Source organism: Aethalodelphis obliquidens, unplaced genomic scaffold (assembly GCF_003676395.1).
Source record: "Aethalodelphis obliquidens isolate GAN/ISIS:26980383/991018 unplaced genomic scaffold, ASM367639v1 scaffold120, whole genome shotgun sequence".
Taxonomy (NCBI): Eukaryota; Metazoa; Chordata; class Mammalia; order Artiodactyla; family Delphinidae; genus Aethalodelphis; species Aethalodelphis obliquidens.
This window is the reverse complement of record NW_020838064.1, coordinates 1,873,968-1,897,140: the sequence shown is the minus strand read 5'-3', so window position 1 is coordinate 1,897,140 and position 23,173 is coordinate 1,873,968. Positions and strand designations below refer to the sequence as shown.

The 23,173-nt window shown below is 47.4% G+C and overlaps 1 protein-coding gene across 1 annotated transcript in view; it reads left to right on the top strand.

The window, feature by feature from the left end:
• The window catches only part of GPR139 (G protein-coupled receptor 139), a 40,677-nt gene that overhangs the window by 6,928 nt on the left and 10,576 nt on the right, over window positions 1–23,173 (top strand). The gene's annotated exons all lie outside the window — the stretch shown is intronic.

Here is a 23,173-nt window from a genome sequence, read left to right as displayed (position 1 = left end):
ACATTGTAGAAGCTCAACAAATAGTAGTTCACATTGTTTTTATTGCCTAACATGTCAATGTGTTCAAGCCCTGAAGCCACACACTGCTTTGTACATAGGTCTTTTCCATAAATGCACAATTCCACTCCAAGTGTACCCACCAGATATGAAGCTCCACGTCCTGGCAAACTAGGAGAGAATGATCCAGTGGATTAAGCAATCAATGCCATCATAAGCCTAGGGAATTTGTACCCCTAAGAGGGCTGCCTGTGGTTCAGTGAAACCTCCAGAAATAATATCAGTTCAGAACACGAAATGGTCTTCAGCTAAAGCTAGTGCAGAGAATGACAAGCACCACCAGCAAGATCACCCTGTATGCTGCAGCCGGGATTGCGAACAGAAGTGGAGCAGGGAGGGGAACACAGATCCCGCCACTGAACCTCCATGTAGATCTGAAATACGTGGACGATGTTTATAGGGGAAGCAGCCCTGCAATGCTAGGGGTTGGGGAGGGCAGGTGTCTTGAATTCAGATACCTGCATGGGGCAGAGAATATAAATGAACAAAATGGGCCAGTTTTAAGAACTGCTTCACTTATCCATAGAATTGTGCTTCCTTGCTGTTTTTCTGAAAATACGTGGCTCTCAATGATAGAGACATATGCCAAAAACACTGCCCTTTCCTCTTAATAATTGCTAGCACTTATGTAGCACTCATTATGTGCTAGAGATTCTTCAAAGCACTTCACATACATTAGCTTATTTAATTCTCACGACAACCCTTTGAGGCATGGATAAATATTATGCCCATTTTCCAGATGAGAACATTGAGACACTTACCCAAGGTCACATAGCTAGAAAATGACAGAGCAATATTCAGTACTGCTGTCCAGCTTTATTATAAGAAAATGGCAGCACACGTGTAATGACAACTGACAGTCAGGCTGGGTTGAGGGGTGGGGGTGATAATAGGGAGGAGGGGGACCTGGGGGAGTTAGAAAGCGCTGCCACCACTCAGCTTTCCAGCCAATGGTCCAGTGTTGCCAAATTGTTCCCAAAACTCTAGAAATCCAGATTTTTATTTGAAATGTCCCAGTGTTTAAATGTTGGCAACTAACTCACAAATTTTAAAAACACTATGTGAGCCAGCATCACCTGAGCCAAATCAGACATGTCTGCAGGCTTGATACGGCCCACCAGGCTGCAGTTCACAAACTCCAGAGTGGGTACATCTTCCAGAAGCACCAAGAAACACCAAGGGGGTAACAGGGAGTGGAGAATAAAAGCAAGAAGCTAAAAGGAGGAGCAAGAAATAACAGAGATGGAGACCCAAAGAAAATGTGGGTAAATCAGAAAAGCATGCCAACTCAGGAAACCAGGGACGTGGCATAAGCTGGAAGGCAAAGCTCCAAGAAATACCACACATTTCATGTTGATTATGTTTTGAAACACAAACCTACCATTTGGGGGGATGGGAGTTGCCCTGAGAACCTGACAGCGTGGGCTCAGTGGTCCTCACACCTGGATCCAAGTTCTAACTTTGTGGCTTCTATTGGTGGGGCTCTGGCAGGTTGCTCAAATCTGTCTGAGCCTCCACGTTTCCGCCTGCAGGAGTGGAACAGTGCCTTTCTCACAGGGCTTATGCTGTGGACAAAATGAGACAGTTCGCGGCTAGCCAGGGCCCAGAGCCCGCCACTCCATGGCTGCTGGTATTTGGTGAGTCCAAACACTTCCGTTTCACAAAATGAGGAAACTGAGACCTCACCCAGAGTCACAGAGCTGGCAATGACAGAGTCTGAACCAGAACTTAGTTTTTCCAAGTCTCGCTTAGTTCACTTTTTGCAAGATCACATGCTAGTGGTCTCTGAAGAGGAAGCAAAGTGATAAGAGTAAAGGAGCAAAAGGCTACAGAATTTCAGAGTGCAGAGTGATCATCTAGATTTGGGTGGTCCGTTGATGTTTTATGCAGGATTATTTTAGGTGGTACAAGGCTGCAGCATTCAATTCCTTTTCAGTTTTCTTAATCCTTTTGATTCCATCAAAAGGAGAGTCTCAGCTAGGTGCCAGTGTGTTTTTAACACCTTTACATATGTGCTAAATCTCCCTTTTTAACAGACACAGAGCAGACCTAGGGCTCGGCACCTCAGCAGGCAGCAGTATCTAGCTAGAATTTAATGTCACTCTTGTATTGTCATTGTATTTATTTTTAAGGCTACCTTCTGTTTACAACAGGGAGGTGGGTTTGTTATCCACGATTGTCATATGTCCATGCTGTCCACTGTAGTCACCACCAGCCACATGTGGCTGTTGAGCACGTGACATTTATTTATTTATTTTAAAAAAATTTTTTTATCTATTTATTTATTTTCGGCTGCATTGGTTCTTTGTTGCTGCACGCGGGGCTTCTCTAGTTGTGGTGAGCGGGGGCTACTCTTCGTTGCGGTGTGCGGGCTTCTCATTGCAGTGGCTTCTCTTGTTGCAGAGCACAGGCTGTAGGTGTGTGGCCTTCAGCAGTTGTGGCACGTGGGCTTGAGTAGTTGTGGCTCGCGGGCTCTAGAGCACAGGCTCAGTAGTTGTGGCGCACGGGCTTAGTTGCTCCGCGACATGTGGGATCTTCCCAGACCAGGGTTCGAACCTGTGTCCCCCGCATTGGCAGGCGGATTCTTAACCACTGCGCCACCAGGGAAGTCCTGCAGTACAACCTGCAGAACTGAGTTTTTTATTTCATTTCATTTAATTAATTTACAATTAAAATCTGATACTTGACTCAATTATTAGAAAATAACTGTGTGCTTGGAACAACTTGAGTCGTTCAACTCTTTCAACTGTACATTTTATGACATCTAAACAGAGATCAAGGATTTCCAGTGAAAATTTAGCATCCATAGAGAGATCTGCTGGAAGTGTAAAATACACAGCAGACTTTGGACATTTAGTATGAGAAAAAGTTAAATATCTGGGTAATTTATAGTGTTACATTTTTGGATGAACATGGTTAAATAAAATATATTGTTAAAATTAATGTCGGAACTTCCCTGGTGGTCCAGTGGTAAAGAATCTGCCTTCCAATGCAGGGGACGTGGGTTCAATCCCTGGTTGGGGAACTAAGATCCCACGTGCCGCGGGGCAACCACAACTACTGAGCCCATGCACCACAACTACTGAGCCCTTGCACCTCAACTAGAGAGCCTGTGTGCTGCAAATTACACAGCCCACACACTCTGGAGCCTGCGTGCCACAACTAGAGAGAGAAAAACCCACATGACACAACTAGAGAGATGCCCACACACCACAACAAAAAATAAATAAATAAAAATAAAATTAATGTCACCTGGGGCTTCCCTGGTGGCGCAGTGGTTAAGAATCTGCCTGCCGATACAGGGGACACGGGTTCGTGCCCCAGTCTGGGAAGATCCTACATGCTGCGGAGCGGCTGGGCCTGTGAGCCATGGCCGCTGGGCCTGCGCGTCCGGAGCCTATGCTCCGCAACGGGAGAGGCCACAACAGTGAGAGGCCCGCGTACCGCCAAAAAAAAAAAAAATTATGTCACCTGTTTCTTATTGTTTTAAATGAGGCTGCTAGAAAATTGAAAGTGCATATGTAGTTCATATTACATTTATATTGGAGAGTAGTATTATATAAAATATAAATTCAAGAAAAAAATGGCAAACCACTTTAAAACAAGATGTTAAGTAAGTAACAGTACAGGGGACATAAGAACATGGCAAAAGTCACAACACTGGTAGGCCAGTTACTAAAATCTGGGGAACACTGATCTAGTACAATGCTCTTGATGAAAAAACTGAGGCCCAGAGAGGGCAAGGAAGTTCCCCCAAGGTTTCAGAGCTAATTAGGGGTGACCTTGACCCCAAACCTTCCAGATTCCAAATCAAGTGAGCTTTGGCCTTTGCAGGGGGGATAATCCTGCCATCTCTACCCCCACCAAGGGAAACGTAAGGAAGGTAGGGTCAGGGTGTGGGGAGGAAGTGGCTACCCTGGGCCCCGGTGGGCTTCAAAGGGAGGGAACTTCTCTGTACGGACGACCCAGGAGCTTGGTCTTCCTATCAAGTGGAAGCAGAATGACTGGGGCTTCTCTTGAGGAAAGGCATGACCAGCTGAAGTACACTGAGGGGAAGCTAGGGCTTTTAACCCACAGGTATGTTTTCATTTTGCCCCATGATGAAGAAGGATGAGATGAGAAACCAGAGAGCACAAAATTCAATCCAGAGAGCATCTGAATTCATTGATTCACTTATCCACCCAACCGTCCATCCATCCATCTGACCATGTGCCCGGCAGTGCCAAGTACCAGGCACTGTACTAGGCATATGGCAAACCAAAGAAGACCCCTGCCTTGCCTTTGTGCGCATGTGCACACAACTACACACACCACACACACACACATACACACACACACATCACACACACACACACACACACACACACACACACACAACCACACACACAGATGGGGAAGACCAGCATGATCAGAAACCCGAATAAATGTAAACAGTCACCTGTGAAAAGATCATGAAGGAGAGAGAGGCACATGGAGAGCTCTTTATGGGGGCCTGCCCAAATGGGAGCCCAAGGATGGGGACCCTCGAGGGGAACAGCTGAAAACTGAGGCGGAGGAAGGGAAGGAAGGAAGGATGAGGGCGACGGGAGCGGGCTGTGCAGCCACCTGTGGCAGGAGGGGAGCTGGTGCCCGCACAGTGGGACAGAAGGGTCACCCAAGTCTGGGGGCCAAAAGGTGGCTGAGGTGGGGGAAGAACATGGTGTGAGATGAGAGCCAAGGGGAACAGGAAGCCAGAGCTTCATAAAAACCACGCACGTTGACCCTGAGTTGGGACAACACGCTCTGCAGTGTGAGGACTGACGGGTCCACCAGCGACTTCTTTCCTTGCCCATCGTTTGCCATCGATAGAGCTCAGGGAATTGCTCTTCTGCCACAGACATTTCTTACCATTTTCAGCTAAGTGCAGAGCAAACTATCAGCCACATCCCTTCAACTGAGGGCCTCTACACACACACAGATACACAGAGATGCGCAGACACAGACACGCAAACGCAAACACACAGACATATAGACAGACACACACACACAGAGACACGCACCCAGATACCACCCTCCACAATCAAAGTCATAGAATGGCCAGCGATTCCGTCCTGGCTGCAGCCCTTGCTTTTAGCATTCCTCGCCTCACCCCACGGTTCAGCTCCACAGAACCGCTGACAAGAACCACCATCTGCCTCTTGAAAGAAAAGCACCGGCTTCCCTGGAAGGTGGTAGAACAGAGCAGTGACTGCAGAGGGAACTCGAGCCAGTGGGGCCAGTTTTTGAGGAGGGTGGGGATGGATGTTCCTTAAAGGAATCTCACAACCCACGCTCTTGACCTTCACAGAACGCGGTTCCTACACATGTCTGCCCTCCACACGCAGGACCCTTCCAGAACTCCACTGCTCCTGGCCAGAGGGATCAGGGAAGTAACATTGGTTTAGGAATTGAGTTCCACTTTGCTAGCTGTCAGGTCTGGAGCAGGTAGTTTGCCCTCCTTCGAGCCTCAGTCTCCCACTGAGCGCGTGCATGTGGAGGCCCTTTCACGCGCCAGGAACCCTTGTTGTCTCTGGAGGAAAAGCAGGGGGACGAGCAGTCAGCAAGTAAACCGCGCGTCCACAGAGTCATGTTAGCTAGTGATGCACGCTACGGGGATAAGAAGACGTGGTAGAGTGATGGGGGGCAGGCGAGGGCTCTCCAGAGAGCTGATGTCTGAGTGGAGATTGGAATGACGAGAAGGCAGGAGTGGCAGCGGGGAAGGAAGGGCATGCGGGCAGAGGGACCAGGAGGGTGAAAGCCGGGAGTGGGGACTGCAGGCTGCCTCGGGGCTGCGATGTGACGAGCGAGAGGTGGGGACGAGGGAGTCACCGGCTGGATGCTGCGGGCCCTTCGGTCCGGTGAGGAGCTTGGATTTTGCTCTAAGTGTTGCAAGACACACTAAGCAGGTGACATGACCTAATGGGAGGTTTTCAAAGCCCTGTCTAGCTGCTGTGAGAAGAATTGAGGGAAGGTGGTACGAGGGGAACAGCGAGCAGCTGAGGAGGTGGCTGCCGTGGGAAGGGATGTGAAGGGTTTGGGCGCCGGCACAGGGCACGCGGTGGGAGTGCAGGTCAAGGGTCACGTTCACAGCCCTCACGTCCCACTCCTGCCCTTTCCACCATCTCCTCTGTCTCCAAGTAAAACAGAAGTAGCCAAAAGAAGTGAGCCAACTAACGATGTTCTGGGACGTGTGCCCGCCCCGGGGCCGTGGGGGGTACCCGCGTTGGGAGGGCCATGGTCTCGGTCATGGCCATGGGCAAGTCCCGCTGATGACCCAGCTGTCAGCTGCAAGAGTCCTGATCAGAAAGGAAGCTAGTGCCTTTCTGAGAAGAATGGGGTCACCTTCAGCTCTGTCACTTGCAAATGAACGGGAGCGAGCTGTGGCCAGTTGTGGCAGAGGGACATTGTCACTGTGACTGCATTCAGTTCTGAGGACCAGGGTCCAGTAAGAGGAAGGGAGTAATGTCCCCAAGACTGAGGTGGAGACACTGAGGACATCTTGACAATGAGCAGAGAGAGCTCGTGGAAGAGGCAAGAAAAGGCTGGTCGCCTCTTGGATTTTCTCGGAATAGACCTTCTGGCCAGAAGAGGTGGTCTCTGAGAAATGAGAGGGCTTTTTTTTCTTAATCACTGTCAGCACTAAATGCTGGTCAGATGCTTGCTGGTGAACACCCTTCTCAAGCCCCTCATTCACTTTCCAGAGAGGCCTGGACTGGGGGTCACAGTCTCAGAACTTTCAGAATGTGAGAGAAGCCTGTTCAAGGTTTTCTTAAAATGCAGCACCTTCCCCATTAACACTCAGAGACAAGCTCATAACAATTCAGATTTCTCATGACTCTTGAGAAATTTTAAAGTCTGGCAAAACTGAGCTCTCCCTGACTGTCATCAAGTGCCCAGAACAAGGCAGCTCTGGTCACTTTACATGAAGCTGGTGCCGTCCAGTTCACCCCAGCCCCACCTCTCCCTACTCATACCCAGCACAAAGATTATTTTCTTCTATCTGGTCTGCTACTTTCACTTATGTCTCCTGCCTTGCCCTCTAGGATTTGGAATTTTCTGTGTTAATGCCTTTCCTCAAATTTAACTATGTGTACAATACACACACACATGCCATATCTGTTTACACCATCACACGTTTGGCCTCACAGCCACTTTCCTACCACTCTAAATGCTTTACTGCAAGAAAGGAAGCTGGTAAGACCTGGATTTGAGATCCACTGGACTTTCTAGGTGTGTGTAGTTAATTTCTCTGAGCCTCTATTTCCATATCTATAACATAAGGCTACCCACCTTGCTGAGAATACATGAGACGATATACATCATGGGCCTGGCATATAGCAGGTGCTTGGGGCCAAAAAACCAAAACATAAACCAAAAGCAATGCAATATTGTAACAAATTCAATACAGACTTTTAAAAAGTGGTCCACGTCAAAAAAAAAAAAAAGGAGAGACTGACAAGGATTTCTCAGCTGATCCCCACTTGTACTCTTACGCTGCATAAAGGATCAGGCTGCATTTCATGAGGCCCTGCTTTGTGCCGAAGGTTATAGGGGATAACGATGTGGGAAAAGACAAAGATGATGGTGAAATGGTTCCTTAAAGCACTCACACTCTAGTTAGGTAGGAAGGCAAGTCAATAATCATAATACAATGTGACACATTCTATAACAGAAGTGAGGGTGAGGCATTTAAATTCCTGTAGGGACTCAAACTTATCTCTGCCTGGGAGCATCAAAAAGATATTGAGGGCTTCCCTGGCGGTGCAGTGGTTGAGAGTCCGCCTGCCGATGCAGGGGACGCGGGTTCGTGCCCCGGTCTGGGAAGATCCCACATGCCGCGGAGCGGCGGGGCCCGTGAGCCATGGCCGCTAAGCCTGCGCGTCCGGAGCCTGTGCTCCGCAGCGGGAGAGGCCACAATAGTGAGAGGCCCGCATACCGGGGGAAAAAAAAAAAGATATTGAGTCAGGCGATGTGCCCTTAACAGTAGGCATAGAGTCTAAGTCATCTCTTTGACTCCAATGCCCTCTGGCATTGGCGCATGGCACGTGGTAAGAGGCTTGTTAAGCAGTGGATGGGTGGATGGATGGATGGATGGATGGATGAATAAGCAGATGACTGCCTTCTTAATTCCTTAAGTGTAATTTCCTTACTAATCTTGACGAGACTGAAGAAAACATCTTGACTACAACCATCATCATCACCATCATCATCATCATCATCGTCATCACCACCACTACCATTTATTGAGCACTTACTCTGAGACAAACACTAGATCAAACGTTTTCTCCACGATGCCTCATTTAATCCTCACGGCAGTGGCTGTGAGCTTGGAAATTCTAAGCTCACTTGGCAGATGGGGAAAGCGAGGCTCTGAGAAGTAAAGTGAGCTGCCCAAGAGAATTCAGCCACTGAGCGGCAGAGCGGAGCTGTGACAAGCCTGTGCACCCCTGCTGGTACCTGTGCTGCCGCTGGGCCTGCAGCGGACATTGGTATTCAGAGCACTGGAGAAGACAAATGCTGTGTCTACAGACCTCTGCCTCGGTTCACCCTTCCAGCCTGGTCTTTGCAGGCATCTGAGGGACTATGTCTTCCTTCGTGATCGAGGACTCTCCCGGCGTCCGCATTGCCCTTTCCCCAAGCAGAGAGTTTAATTACTTGAAATTATTTTTAAGCAAGGACAGGAAGGTGAATTCCCTCTCCAATCCACACCTAATCTACAAAAAGGAAATTGAGTTGCTTCTTTTCTTTTCAAGTGGCACATTTTGATGAAACAACTCCCTGGAAAACTCTGCCGTCTTCCAGAGCCTTCCAAGGTCTCCTTTATCAGCCAGAAGTGGACTCAATTCAATCAAGTGCTCAGAATTCCAAATCTAGTCCATGGGGTAAATGTTTATTGACCACCTATTATGTGCCAGGCTCTGTTTCTAATGCTTAAAAAGAGTCATCAGTAATAGCTATTAATGTCAATATAGTGTTGGCCAATATGCAAAGTGAATTAAAATTTACAAAGGGCTTTCTCATCCATTATGAAACTGAAGTTAGGAGGAGTCAAATAGCTTTCCCAAGTTACTCCTAGTAAGTGGGCCTGAAAAACCAAAGCTACATCCTTGGACCTCAAACCAAGGGTTCCTTGTTTCACTAAATATACAAAGCTGTTAAAGATAGGAATGAGTCCCCACAAAGGGAGCCACCCCACTGAACCCTGCTAGGACTTTCCAGTATTCATTCATTTGAGAACTGAGCACTTCCTACAGGTGCCACAAATAGATCTGGGACCCTGCTCTCAGGGAGAGCACAGTCTAGTTGGAGAGATGAAAAAGCAGATACCTCAATGTGAAGCTTGAAGTGTGATATACTAGAAGGGAGCCTGTGTACCATGGGACAGAGAGGAAAGCATCAACTCCCATCCTGGGGTAGGGGCAGTGCTGGGGATGGGGTGTGGCTATCGGGGCAGATATTTGCCCCTGCTCTCTGGAACTCCCCTTCCTCCCTTCTGGGATGGACGTGCTATGTGTGTTCTGACCACAAGTCTTTTCTTCATCACACACACGCGCTGAGCACCTCCTTCAGCATCAGAACCATTGCCAAGGACTGGGGACCAGAAAGAGGAATGAACTTTGCCCAGGCTTTCAAGACATACACAGTCCAGTAGGCAAAACAAGTAAATTGAAAATGATTAGGCCACTTTTTGGCCACTTTTTGCCTTTTAAAATGTCCATTTTGTATGGTTCAACCTATTATCCTATAAATGTAATAACATGCTGTTCTGAAGAAAAACTCAGGATGATGTGAAAGCCCCCCACCCTCAGCCGAATAAGGCACACGTCCTCCTCCGCCACCCCCCGCGGCAGTGTCCATGGTGAAGCTTAGAGAGCGCGGCTGCTGAAGCCTTGATGGTAGAAGCATAATGGACACTAATCGAGTGCCTGCTACCTATTGGGCACTGTTTCAAGCACTTTCCATGAATCAACTAATTGAATCCTGATAAGCCCACAAAGTAAATTCTATTAGTACCCCCATTTTACAGGTAAGGAAACTGAGGCACATGGTAAGTTGTTAAGTGGCTCGAGGTCACGCAGTTAATGCCGTGGCAAAGACAGGTTTCTGACCCAGACGCTGGGAGCCAGAGCCTGTGCGCTCCTTGTTAGCTGCAGCAAGGGATGGAGATTTCCATAGCGCTTTCCATCAGTTTTGTGAGAGACTTAGGGAGATTTCAGGCACAAGCAGGGCTGCTTCGGGACCCAGGAGACAAAGGACAGCCCAGAGTCATCGCAAAGGAGGCCCTCCTCCCCACCTGTGGGCGCTTAGAACGCTGTGAATGGAATCTTCTTCCCATTCCATCTTCTGATCAGCCATTGCTGTTATGTTTGGGCTTTGATACTCTTGAGGTCTCACTTACTGGTTCCAATAAAGTTTTGACTACTTGTCTTGAGTTCTCTAAGCATACTACTATATAATCAGCAAATAAGAATAAGAATAATTATGCTTTCTTGAATAGTGTCACCTCTTTGTTTAGTTTCCTACCTTAGTGTTTTGGTTAAACTGTAGATTGGGACCCTTCATTAGTAGCATTAGTATGTAACATTAGTTAAGTTAGTTTTACGAATAGTATTTTATTAGACTGAGGAAAATGGATTGAGGTTTTGAGCAAATGTAGACAAATGGCTTCGGGAACAGAGGGGCAGGGGCCAGGGTGGAGCTAAGAAGTCCCTGCGGTAACTCACGTATAATATGATGCCATTCAGACTTGGACGCTGCACTAAACAAATATTTATCAAGTGCCTACTGTCTGTCAGACACTGTGCTAGTGACTAAGAATATGTCCCAAAATGAAGGAGACATAGACTTGTCCCCCACCGCAGTGTCAGGGGAAAGAGAAGAGACATCTAAGAAGTATTTGGATAAAGAATTAGCTGGATGTGGCCTTATGGGTGGGCAACAAAAATTCCTACAAGTCTCAAAACCTGCTAGTGTAATTGATAATGACCAGGAAATTGAATTTTTATTAGAGTCCAAAATCTATTACAATTCACTAACCTGAAAAACAGATGAGAGCAATGAAATGAGAATTTTTCATTTATGAATTCTTTTGAGAATGTGGATTCAAGAGAAGTTAGCAGGTATTTTAATTTTCTGCTCTCTCTTTCCCGATACCAATGAGGCTTCTCCAAAATATCTTGTGATAATTAACATTTGCCTAACGTCTTTCCAGTTTGCAAAGCCGCTTCCGTGCAGTGTCTCCTTTGGTCCCCACGACAACCCTGGGAGTTTGCAAAGCAATTTCACTGAGGTTATCACACTGGAGACTTGAATTCTCAAACCTCATTTCCCTACAGTCCACATGCCAGCCAAGCCTGTCACTTTACAGTTCTGCAAACACAACATGGTTTCACATTGGCTTGATTTTGTACTTGTAGTTCCCTCTGCCAAGAAAGTAGCCCATCCCTTCCCTGTACAACCAAGGAGTGCCCTCTTCATTCTGGAAAACCCTGGGCAGGCAGGGAAAGGTCTTTTTCCCTGGGACACCCTGGAGTCAGGAGCACCCAAGGATGGGGGCCATGTCAGAGGCAGACCAGCAGGCCAATGAGCACAGGGCCTGTCCTGCAGCTGATTTGGGTGTCATTAGAAGCAATGGTCCCAAGGCCTTCTGACTTCTTAAAGAGTGTAGCAGTTAACAATTTGAAGTTGGACATATCCGAGTTCAAATCCTGGCTTTGTGACTTACTAGCTGTGTAAACTTGGGCAAGTCTCTAAACCCAGTCCCGAACTCCCTCCTTTATAGAAAAGATCTGATAATACCCACCTTTAAAGTGAGGGGAGCAGCAGTGACTATTTTTTTTTTTTTTTTTTCTTTTTGGTACACGGGCCTCTCACTGTTGTGGCCTCTCCCGTCGCGGAGCACGGGCCCCGGACACGCAGGCTCAGCGGCCATGGCTCACGGGCCCAGCCGCTCAGTGGCATGTGGGATCTTCCCGGACCGGGGCACGAACCCGCGTCCCCTGCATCGGCAGGCGGACTCCCAACCACTGCGCCACCAGGGAAGCCCAGCAGTGACTATTAAGTGTAAAACGCTTATCACAGTTTTTAGCATATAATAGATTGCTAAGTGGAAGCTATTCTTTTTATTATTAAGACCACTTCTGTCTGCATCTCTGTTCCTGTCCTGCCCCTAGGTTCTTCAGAACCATTTTTTTTTTTTTTAGATTCCATATATATGTGTTAGCATATGGTATTTGTTTTTCTCTTTTGACTTACTTCACTCTGTATGACAGACTCTAGGTCCATCCACCTCACTACAAACAACTCAATTTCATTGCTTTTTATGGCTGCGTAATATTCCATTGTATATATGTGCCACATCTTCTTTATCCATTCATCTGTCGATGGACACTTAGGTTGCTTCCATGTCCTGGCTATTGTAAATAAAGCAATTATACTCCAATAAAGATGTTAAAAAAAAACACTTCCAGGAATTCCCTGGCGGTCCAGTGGTTAAGACTCCACGCTTTCACTGCTGAGGGCCCAGCTTCAATCCCTGGTTGGGGAACTAAGATCCCACAAGCCGTGCAATGCAGACAAAAAACAAAACAAAACAAAACAAAAAAAGCAGGCTGGAGAGCTGGGTTGAATTTTTTAAAATAGTAATATTATTTAAAAAAACAAAACAAAACAAAACACTTCCCTCATGGCAGAAAAAGGTACAGAATCACTCATCATCCTCATCCTCACCGTTGCTGCCACTACTGCTATTATTATTTACATTTTCTCTTATTTCTAAAGGGAGAAAAAAAACCACTTGCTTTTCTACTGACACTTTCCCTGTCCTCTCTTGGAAATGATATTTCTGCTCAGAAGAAAAAGGGAGGCAGATTGTTTTGTCATAAGCAGGGCTACAGCAAAGCATGGGGGACATCAATCCAGGCGGCTGGACAAGCTGACTCCTGAAGGGTCAAGGACAAGGGTCAACCAGATAAAGTGGATGAAGAGTGTTCTGGGAAGAGACAACTGCATCAGCAAAGACCCAGAGCTGGAGACAGTGAGGCTTGTTTGGGGAGCTGCACGTGCTTTGGTTCCTCTCCGCTGGGACAGAGGGAAGGCAGCACTCGTGAGTGAAATGGGATGGAGAAGGGAGCCGAGGCCACAATTCCAGGGGCGTCAACTCTGCAGCCCTGACTTTTGTAAGCACTTTCTATGCATTGACTTATTTAGTCCTCACAATAGGCTTCATTTCACAGCTGAGCACATGGAAGCACAGAGACGTTAGGTAACTTTCCCCGGGGTCACACAGCCAGTAGGAGTCACATCTGGATCCAGTGCCCATGCTCATCACCACAGCACTAGGAAGGGCACTGCTCCTTTTCTTCTGTGACATTCAGGTGTGTGTCCCCAAGCTAGAAAAGAAAGAGACCCCCTCAAAATCACAAGGAAGCAAGCCGACTTTCACCTGCTGAACCCAGCTTGGGCAGAATGGAAGCTACGCTCTCTCTCTGCCACCTCCCAGCGTGCAGAGGTGGGTCCTTAGAAGTTCCCAAACATAAATCCATTTCCATATAATTACACCTCCTTGACCTACATGTCGTTCGGCTGTGTGGCACAAAAAGCAATTTCTCCAACCAGAGAAAATTGCTTCCTGAGGCCCCCAGGTAATTAGACATTGTCTTCTGGGCATGGCCTGTTCCCTGTCCGTCCATGTCCTCTGGCACAGGTGCTGCCGCTTCAACCCCGCATCTGCTGGGAGAATGCAGGTCCCGTCGTGGAACACAACAACCACCAGGACGCTGGCCTTGGAGAAAGTGCAGCCAGGTGGTGTACATCAGGGAATTTTCCAATGTTCTTGGACATTCAGATCCCATGGAACTTTCCCCTGCCGACCTAAGAGGGGAAGGGGACACGTTTTGCAGGAAGATGGTACCTCTTGGCATTTCTGCTGCTCCTGTCAAATTTTATATAGGAGGAAGCTACAATACCAACCCATGTTTGAAAGTTTCAATGAGTTATATAAAGGACCCTCTGTTCTCCACCACCCCCCTCAACTACCTTCAAGGACGTCTAAATAACAAGCATCTTACTTTGTAAAACCCTTTAATGCTTAAAGCCCTTCAATGAATCTCTATCACCTCAGGACAAATTCAACTCAAACCCAGTTTGAATCATTAGAATCAAGTGCTGTTACTTCTCTACCTCTTCTCCCGCCAGGCCTCCCTCCAACTCCCTCCCCGGCTCTGGGCAGGGGCAGGCAGATGGCAGAAATGAGTGCGGCCCATGGGGACTTGTTGAGCTGCAGGGTAGCCCCAAGTGGTAATGTGGGCCCAGTGTGGCCTCTCCTTTTGATTTTCAAAGAAGTTCAAACCCTCAATTGGACGTGAAATACTCCAATTTGTAAACATGGCAACTGATTCAAAAGTCTTAAAAACACATCTGCAGCCTGGAATCAGCCCCTTAAGCCCCCAGTCTGTGGCCTCCATTCCATGCTGAGCTTAGGAGCTGAGCTCCTGCAACGGCCATCCTCTTTCTCTCGCCTCTTGGCCTTCGCACATTCTGTTCCCTCTTGTTGACACACTTTGCTCCCCAGTCATTCGACTGGCTCCCATTCCTCCATGTCACTGCACGCGTGCCACTTCCTCCAAGAAGTCTTCCGTGATCCTCTAGGCTAGACTCGTTACCCCTTCCTAAGTGCCCCCATAGCACGATGCCTCCTGCTGTCATGGAGCTTCTCTCTGGTGATCTATCTGGCTTCTGCCAGGATAGGAGCCACAGAAAGGAAGAAACCATTTCCTCGGGTTTACTATGACGTCCACGGCTGTAGCAAGGTGGCTGAATCCAGCAGGGAGTCAATATCTATAATAGAAGGAAGGGTCTGGAAGTCGGCCTGAGTAGTCTTGGTGAATATGCAAAATTCTCCTCAGCCCTGAGTCTCTTGGGTTGGGTTGGTGAGCGACAAAATTAACACTTACTGAGCACTCACTATGTGCCCAATACTCTTCTAAGCCCTTGATTTAATTCCCACAAGAACCCTAAGAGACAGGTATCATTATCCCCATTTTACAGATGAGGAACTTTAAGGCACAGAGTTATTTAAGTAACTTAGCCAGGGTCACAAAGCTAGGAAATGACAAACTTGGGATTCAAGCCCACAAAGTCTGGTTTCAGAATCGGTGCTCCCCACTTTCCAACAAGGGAAAGAGTCAGTGCTCTAAGAAAGAAACTATCACACCCAATAGAGAAATGAATAATACTTTTGAGTACATACTAAATGCTAGGCATAGTAATAATGCTTTTATATATGAAGTTACTCAGTCTTCTCAATAAGCCCTTTGGGGAAATGGTATTTTCCCCCTTGCACAGGTGAGGAAACTGAGTTAAATCATGCCTGGACAAGTAAATGGGGAATTTGAGTCCAGATCCATCAGCCATCATAAGAGGAAACAGGAAAATGTTCCCGAGAGGCTACCTAGAGAGACTGGGTTTAGAGAGAAGACAGAGGGAAGGGATAAGATCAAGTCGTCACGGATATAATGGAGTACCACAGAAGTGACAGCCAGCAGATGAATACTCCACAGAGAGCGCCTTGGGTAACCCATTCATCCACCCATCCATCCATCCATCTGTCACACTTTTATTCCTCTAACACTGACGGAGTGCATACTCTTTGACTGCCCTGTGATAGGCCCTCAAGGTTCAGAGAAAAAAGATACAGTGTCTGCCTTCCAGAGAATGGGTGATAAAGATTTTGAAGGAGATCAGTACCAAAATGTTCTAAATACTCTACCCAGCGAGGTGCTTACCTCAGTGCACTGAGATCAGGAAAGGCTTTAAAAATAAGAAGTCTGCCAGGCAAAGTGCTGTAGGCAGGGAAGGCCTTCCAGGCAGAAGAAATAGCCCATACGATGCTACAAAGCCGAGGCAGAACACTGCACATTTAGGCAATAGCTCGTAAAGTGAAGAGCATTTGCGTGGGATGCAGAAGGGCGCTGATGGTGTGGGGGGTATCCGGTCGGCTGTACAAAGACACTGGATTTTGCTACAGAGCAGAGGTCTCAAACCCATGGGCCCCCCCTCCGTGTGTGTGTGTGTGTGTTGCCTGCAAGCCTCTCTTGAAACATTGGATGACCTGGCCACAGTTGGCTGTCATTCCCTCCTGGGAAACCACCAGGGGGAACTAAACAGTGGCTGCCCTCTTGAACGGGGGTATAAGCTGGGCAGCTCGCTAAAGGCCCCCGCAGGCTCACCTCACACATTGATGTCACCTAACTGGTCCCTTGTGCCATTTGAGTTTATAAGCCCTGGCATAGAGCCATTGAAGGTAGCAGGGAGTTTGAATGACTCCTCATGCTGCCTTGGGATGACTTATTCAGTAAGTTCTCAGCACCCTGAGTGCAGGGTCTTGTACTCCTTGAGAGTCTGACCCAGGCTTGGCTACATAGTTGAGCATCACTAAATTTATGTTGAGCTGAAATTGGATTCACATGGAAGATTCTGGCACAAAACCTCTTCTGGAGAAGCTGATAGTCTCTAAAAGATCTCACACAGTGAACACTAAATTAATTTCCAATTAATTTCCAGTTACCCTTGATCACATCACCTGACTCATTTTCTGCAGTAAACACTTAGCAGTCTTCCAGTCTATTCAAAACTATGACAAAGCCCTTCTGCATGTCTAAAATGCCATGTTAATCTATGTTCGTCGTCATTCATTCATTCATTCAACAGATATTTAGAGCACCTACCATATGCCCAGAACTGTGTGAGAGGTTGGCAATATATTAATAATAAGAAGAAAAGCAAACACACTTCCTGCTCGTCTGGATTTCTAACCTAATAGTTATGATGGTAAAATTATATAGCCTGTATGGTACCAGGCACTGTGCTTGGTACTTTCCATATATTAATTCATTTAATCCTCACAAAAGCCTATGATAAGTGCTGTATCATCCTTTCCATAGATGAGCAAACTGAGGCATAGAGAGGTTAAGTAGATTGTCCAAGGTCACACAGCTAGAGTGGCACAGGCAGGTTTGAACCCTAGCAGCATGGCTCCGGAATCTGTACTCTTTGCCTCTTACCATTCTGGGATGACACTGGGAGTCCCTAAAGTGACTCCCAAATCATCAAAGTGATGGTTGTGATAGTTGTGGTCAGCACTGGTGGTGTCTATAGCAATGGAACCCTGGGTAAGTAGATTAACCATAACAACATGTTCTGGGACCTTTGTATATAATAGTGAGTGGTTTGTTTTTTTTTTTTTCCTGACATCACATGGTATTGCTTCTCCTTCTTTTAAGTTGGAGACACTTGATGCAGACCTAATACTAGAAAGCAGCTGGAGGTGCGAAGTGACAGCTGACTGCTGCAGTTTATACGTGGCCTTGGCCGCAGGGCAGCCAGCTGCCCCTCGGAAGTGGCCCCTGGGAAGAGAAGCCTTCAGGCTAGAAAGACAGCTTGGGTCATTCGCTGAAGAATTATTTGTTTAACTTATCTGTTATGTTCCTAGTTCTTGACTGTGTTGCCCACCATCCTGCTTCCTTTGCCCATGTGGCTCCTGGATCCCACCAGCCCCTCCTTCACGCTTCCGTGCAACTTTCCCAGGCCCCAAGGTCAGAACTCATTGCCATTTTCTCCCATGGGCCTGAGAAAATGCCTGGGCCACCTGGGTCATGCTCGCTGCTTGGTCGCGCAACCTCTTTCCCTTTCTACCTCACTTGCTAGTGGGGAGAGACTTGTCTTTCCACACCAGCAACCTCAGTGCTGTGAATGGCACATAGTATATGCCCAGCACGTGCTTTTTGAATGAAAAATGGTCCAGAGAAATGTGTGACCCACCAAAAGCCTCAGAGTTAGCAGGCAGCAGAGCAGACCTCAACTCTGTCAACATAGATCGTAAGCCCCATGTGGACTCACGCCACCTGTGCGTTTGCACATTGCTGCATCCACAGTGCCTGGCCCAGTGCCTGGTGCATGGTGGGCAGCTCAGTAAATGTTTGTGGAATGAGCAAATGAGTGCCAACCTCCTTTAATTCTTCTGTTGTCCTTGCCTGTGTGGAAGAAGACAGGCAACAGGAATGAAGGCTTTGTGTTGGCTGCGTTTTGCATGCACAATTGATAAGCTATTTGCCCACAGCTAAAAATACCTACCCCCGACAGCCAGTGGGAGACGGATGGTGCTTAGTGCAAGACATTTAATCAAACAGCAACAACCCGAGCAGAGCCACAAAAGCCTCTGACACCACGGTGAACTCCAGATGAAGAGCCCAGAAGCCTCTGACTTCCTGTTGGTCCCCTGACACCCAGTGACCATCACTCTGGGTCCACAAAACAGCAAAACAAATGAGCATTCTGTGCACATGGCAGCCACCAGCTGCAAGTCTGGGGACGGCCATGCGGGCGGAAACCATGCACCTGGGGTGGATCCCAGGGAGAATTAGCCCGCGCGAGCACCATTCCATACGGGAGGCGCCATGGAGAGGGTCTCGGTGGTAAGCCCTGGACTTGGAGGAAGTGATTAGACCCTCAGAGGCAGAGACGAACCCCCTGTCTCTTTACCCTCGCTTATTCCCAGGGACTGTGAGTCGTGGGTGTTCTGGAAGGACCTACAACTCCTCTGAAGGGAATTCTTCCCTCAGCTACCTCATGCCACCATACATGCCAGCTGATACACACTGTTAAAAAAGAAAAAGAAACAAAATACTGACCCATTTCTACTTAATAGTTTCCTCAAGCTAATGATGGAAGCGTCTGGATGAGCAGGTGCACTGAATGGGCTCTAGAGTCTAATAAATTGTTTTTGAATCCTGGGTCCAGCATACATTTGATGTCTGATCTGGGCCAGTCTCTTAACCCACTGGGCCTCAGTGTTCTCATCTCTATAATGGGGATATTAATAGCATCTATCCCTTTATGTCATGTGAGGATTAAATTTGATGCCAGTAAAACCTTTAGCAAGTGAGTCACACATAGCAAGTGCCTAATAAAGGGAATGGTTGTTAATAAATGTACCAGTTATTACTGCATGTGCTCAGCCCTTGTATTACAGGTCTGCGTGAATGGAAGAACTGGAAGAGGCATTTGACACTTTTTTTTTTTTTTTTTTTGCGGTACGCAGGCCTCTCACCGCTGTGGCCTCTCCCGTCGCAGAGCACAGGCTCCGGACGCGCAGGCTCAGCGGCCATGGCTCACGGGCCCAGCCGCTCCGCGGCATGTGGGATCTTCCCGGACCGGGGCACGAACCCGCGTCCCCTGCATTGGCAGGCGGACTCTCAACCACTGCGCCACCAGGGAAGCCCACATTTGACACTTTTGCATCCAACCTCAGTCAACTTCTTCACCCTCTGAGCCTCAGTCTTTCTCATCTATAATAGGGGATGAAAATAGTACCTACTTTATTAGCAAGGATTCCATACTGGATATGTAATGTTAGATATTATAATATTAGATAATGTTTGATATTGTAGACATGAAATATGCTTCATGTATATGAAGCAGTGAGTTCCGGGCCTGACAAACAGCAAACAGCTGCCCTGAGGACCTTCCTCCTTCCTGCCTTTGCACGTGCTGTTCACTCTCCCTGGGAGCCTCTCCTTGTCTTGTGTGCCTGTTTAACCCCTGCCCACCTTTACCAAACGGGAGCTATGATACTATTTTTTAAATTATTTCTTTACTATTCACCAGCTCACTTTGCAGATATGGAAACTGAGGCTCTGAGAAGGGAAGGGGCTTGTCCAGGAGCACACAAGCGTCTATGTGAGAACTCAGTCTAACCCGAGGGGCCTCCTAACAAAAATGGAAAGGCTAAAGATGCTTTCTTTTTTCTTTCACAGTTTTACTGAGATATGATTGACTTACATCACTGTGTAAGCTTAACATATACACATGATGATCTGACTTACATATAGTGTGAAATGATCACCGCAATAGGTTTAGTGGGCATCCGTCATCTCACAGAGATACAAGAAAAAGCAGAAAAGGAAACAAAAATGTTTTCCTTGTGATGAGAACCCTTAGGGTTTACTCTCTTAACAACGTTCATCTGTAACATACAGCAGCATGAAGGACACTTTCACTGACCGAGTGTGAGAAACAAGTTAGAGGTCTTTTCTACGGCCAGTTCTCCCATCCTCAAGAACTACACCAGGAGAAGCCCCACCTAGATATGCGGGCGCTGCTTCGCCTGCACCAGGCCTTCGCCTGGTTCAGTTTGTCACCTTCACAGGACTGGTCATCACACTCGCAGACAATAACTGTGACCACTTATACTGCACACTCTCCCTGGGCCAGGCGCCGTGCTAAGAGCTTTGTGTGTGTGAGAGATTCCCTCTAACCCTCACAACAGCCCTCTGAACTGGACAGCATCGTTACTCCCATTTTATTGGTTGTTCCTTGTGTTTACTTGCCCAAGAGTGCTAGCAAGAAATGTGCAGATCTGGGGTGCTAGCCCAGCTCCTCCAGACTTCAAAATTCATGCCTCTCTAAGGAGCCTGTCCTTTCCGATAACTCTTCTGTTCTGTTTTTGCTGGAGAGCCACCTCAAGCCCTGCCCCCATCTGTCTCTGTGACAAACCCCCAGAGCTGAAAAACCACAGTCGCATCCATCACTTAGTACAAAAGTTGACCCAGAATGGCACCAATGGCATCAAGTGCTTTCAGAATGCTTCTTTGACTTCCCAGCTGTGCCGTCTTGGACAGGTGGCTAAACCTTTCTGAATATTAGTTTCTCCTCATTTGTAAAATGGAGATGAGAGCCTATATTCTGCTTGCACTGTCATCTCCTTAAATATTTCTTTAAGTCAGTTCACTTTTTGGATAAAGTTATTTTATAAACAGGCTTTTATCACTACCCTAAATGGAAAAATAACATTCCTCTAGTACCACTTAAACTAAATGTATAACTTTGAAAGTAAAAATGCTCATCAGCAAATCTCATAAAATCATCTCATCTATACAGAGCCACCCAGCACACAGTAGGTGCTCAGTGTATGGTAGTCATAAGAAAATGAAGCTTGGCATTGAGAAGTATGGTTTGGAAACTTTTGAGTCTGTTGGCCAACTTGAATGTGATTTCCCAGTTGAGAATCTAGTTGTTGTCATGCTTACCCAAAGAAGCTGTGCATAGTCAAAAAGCCAGAAGCAATTTTACTGTCAAGAGAAGGCCAACTGATTGGCCTGTAGCCTGGAGGAGGACTCACTTCTCCCCATCGCCCTGAGTCAGACTGCCCTGGGGTAGCCATCTTAGCTCTTGCTGACCACTCAACCACAAGGGCAGGCTTGCTAGGTCTCAACTAGTCCCGGTCTACACTGGAAAACACTACTTTATTAAGTTCTGGGAAAAAGGAAACCTGCACCATGTACCCAGGTCCCAAGACTTCCTTGTGGCAAATCCACAGCATTTCTTCTACCACGGCAGGCATCACCAATTCATTGCAGCACTGCTAAACCCAGGTGTGGTTTTGGAATGTTTCAACATGGCACCCAGCAGCCCCTACCAGTCAATTGAAGAGTAAACATTTTTGTCATCCCTGCCTCCGGCTATGCTATCACCCTGGGCAGGAGATCCTAGAAAGGGAGATTCAAAGAAAGGAAGAAACACAGATCCTAGCTTTGAAAAGGATCCACTCAAGTGCTAAATGTGGTGACAAGTAGGGTCTCCACAAAAAAATAACAGTGAAGGGCATGATAGTAAAGCTACAAAGAAAATTAAAGAGCTGTCAAATAAGAACTAAAATTTTAAAAGAACAGAAGCTGTTTCAGAGAATGCAAGAAACAACTAAGTTATCATATAGTAATGGCTCTTAAGGGTATAGTTCCATAGATAAAGACCGATGTTTTTCTCCACCAAGCAGAGAAAAATAGAGAGGGGTTGTTGGTGGGACACAGCTGCAGCTAGAGGAATTGGGAATGAAGAATTTCCGGGGCTTCCCTGGTGGCGCAGTGGTTGAGAGTCCGCCTGCCGATGCAGGGGACACGGGTTCGTGCCCTGGTCCGGGAAGATCCCACGTGCCACGGAGCGGCTGTGCCCGTAAGCCATGGCCGCTGAGCCTGTGCATCCGGAGCCTGTGCTCCGCAACGGGAGAGGCCACAACAGTGAGAGGCCCGCGTACCGCAAAAAAAAAAAGAATTTCCAGATAAGGTGACAGGACTATAGTGCCTGGAATGATCCATGGAGGTAAACGAGAATCTTCCATGGATTCCTTGAGAGCTCAGACTCTCTCCTATTCAGCTCTGCTTCCAGCAAAGTGTCTGGCCTCTAGCTCAATAATTGTCTGCTGAACTGAACTGGCCAGGTGTGAAAAGTAACAAAACTAACATTTACAGAGTGCTCACCATGTGCCAGGGGCTGTACTAAGTATTTTACACGTTATTTCCTCTATTTTTCTAATAACCTATGAGGGTGCTATTTATATTGATGCCGATTTCACAGATGTAGGAATTGAGGTTCAGGGAGATTAATCACTACACTTCACAACCTCTGCCAGCTACGATAGGTTCCTTTTTTCTTTTTTTTCTTTTTAAGTGAGAATTTTTTAAATTATTTATTTATTTTTGGGCTGTGTTGGGTCTTCATTGCCGCGCGGGGGCTTTCTCTAGTTGCAGCGAGCGGGGGCTACTCTTCGTTGTGGTGCACGGGCTTCTCATTGCGGTGGCTTCTCTTGTTGCGGAGCGCGGGCTCTAGACCGCAGGCTCAGTAGTTGTGGTGTACGGGCTTAGTTGCTCCGCAGCATGTGGGATCTTCCCGGGCCGGGGCTCAAACCTGAGTCCCCTGCATTGGCAGGAGGATTCTTAACCACTGCGCCACCAGGGAAGTCCTATGATAGGTTCTTATGTACCTGGATATGTGGGGTGAAGTTCAGCCTGCAAAGAGGAAAAAGAACAAATGGCCCTTCAGAGCCCTTGCAGGAACCTGGAAGCTATCCCTCAGGGATTGCCTTCACATGAGCTGGGGCCCCACTGCCTGACCTCCACCCCACTAGTCCACAGTCAGTTTCGTGCCCCTAATAGCCAACTTCAGGAAGTATGTTCCACATTCCCTGGCTTCTGCCCTGGAGCAAGTGGAACAATGGGAAACAAGATTGGCCACTGGCCAGCGGGCAGTGCCTGGGGTTGGACCA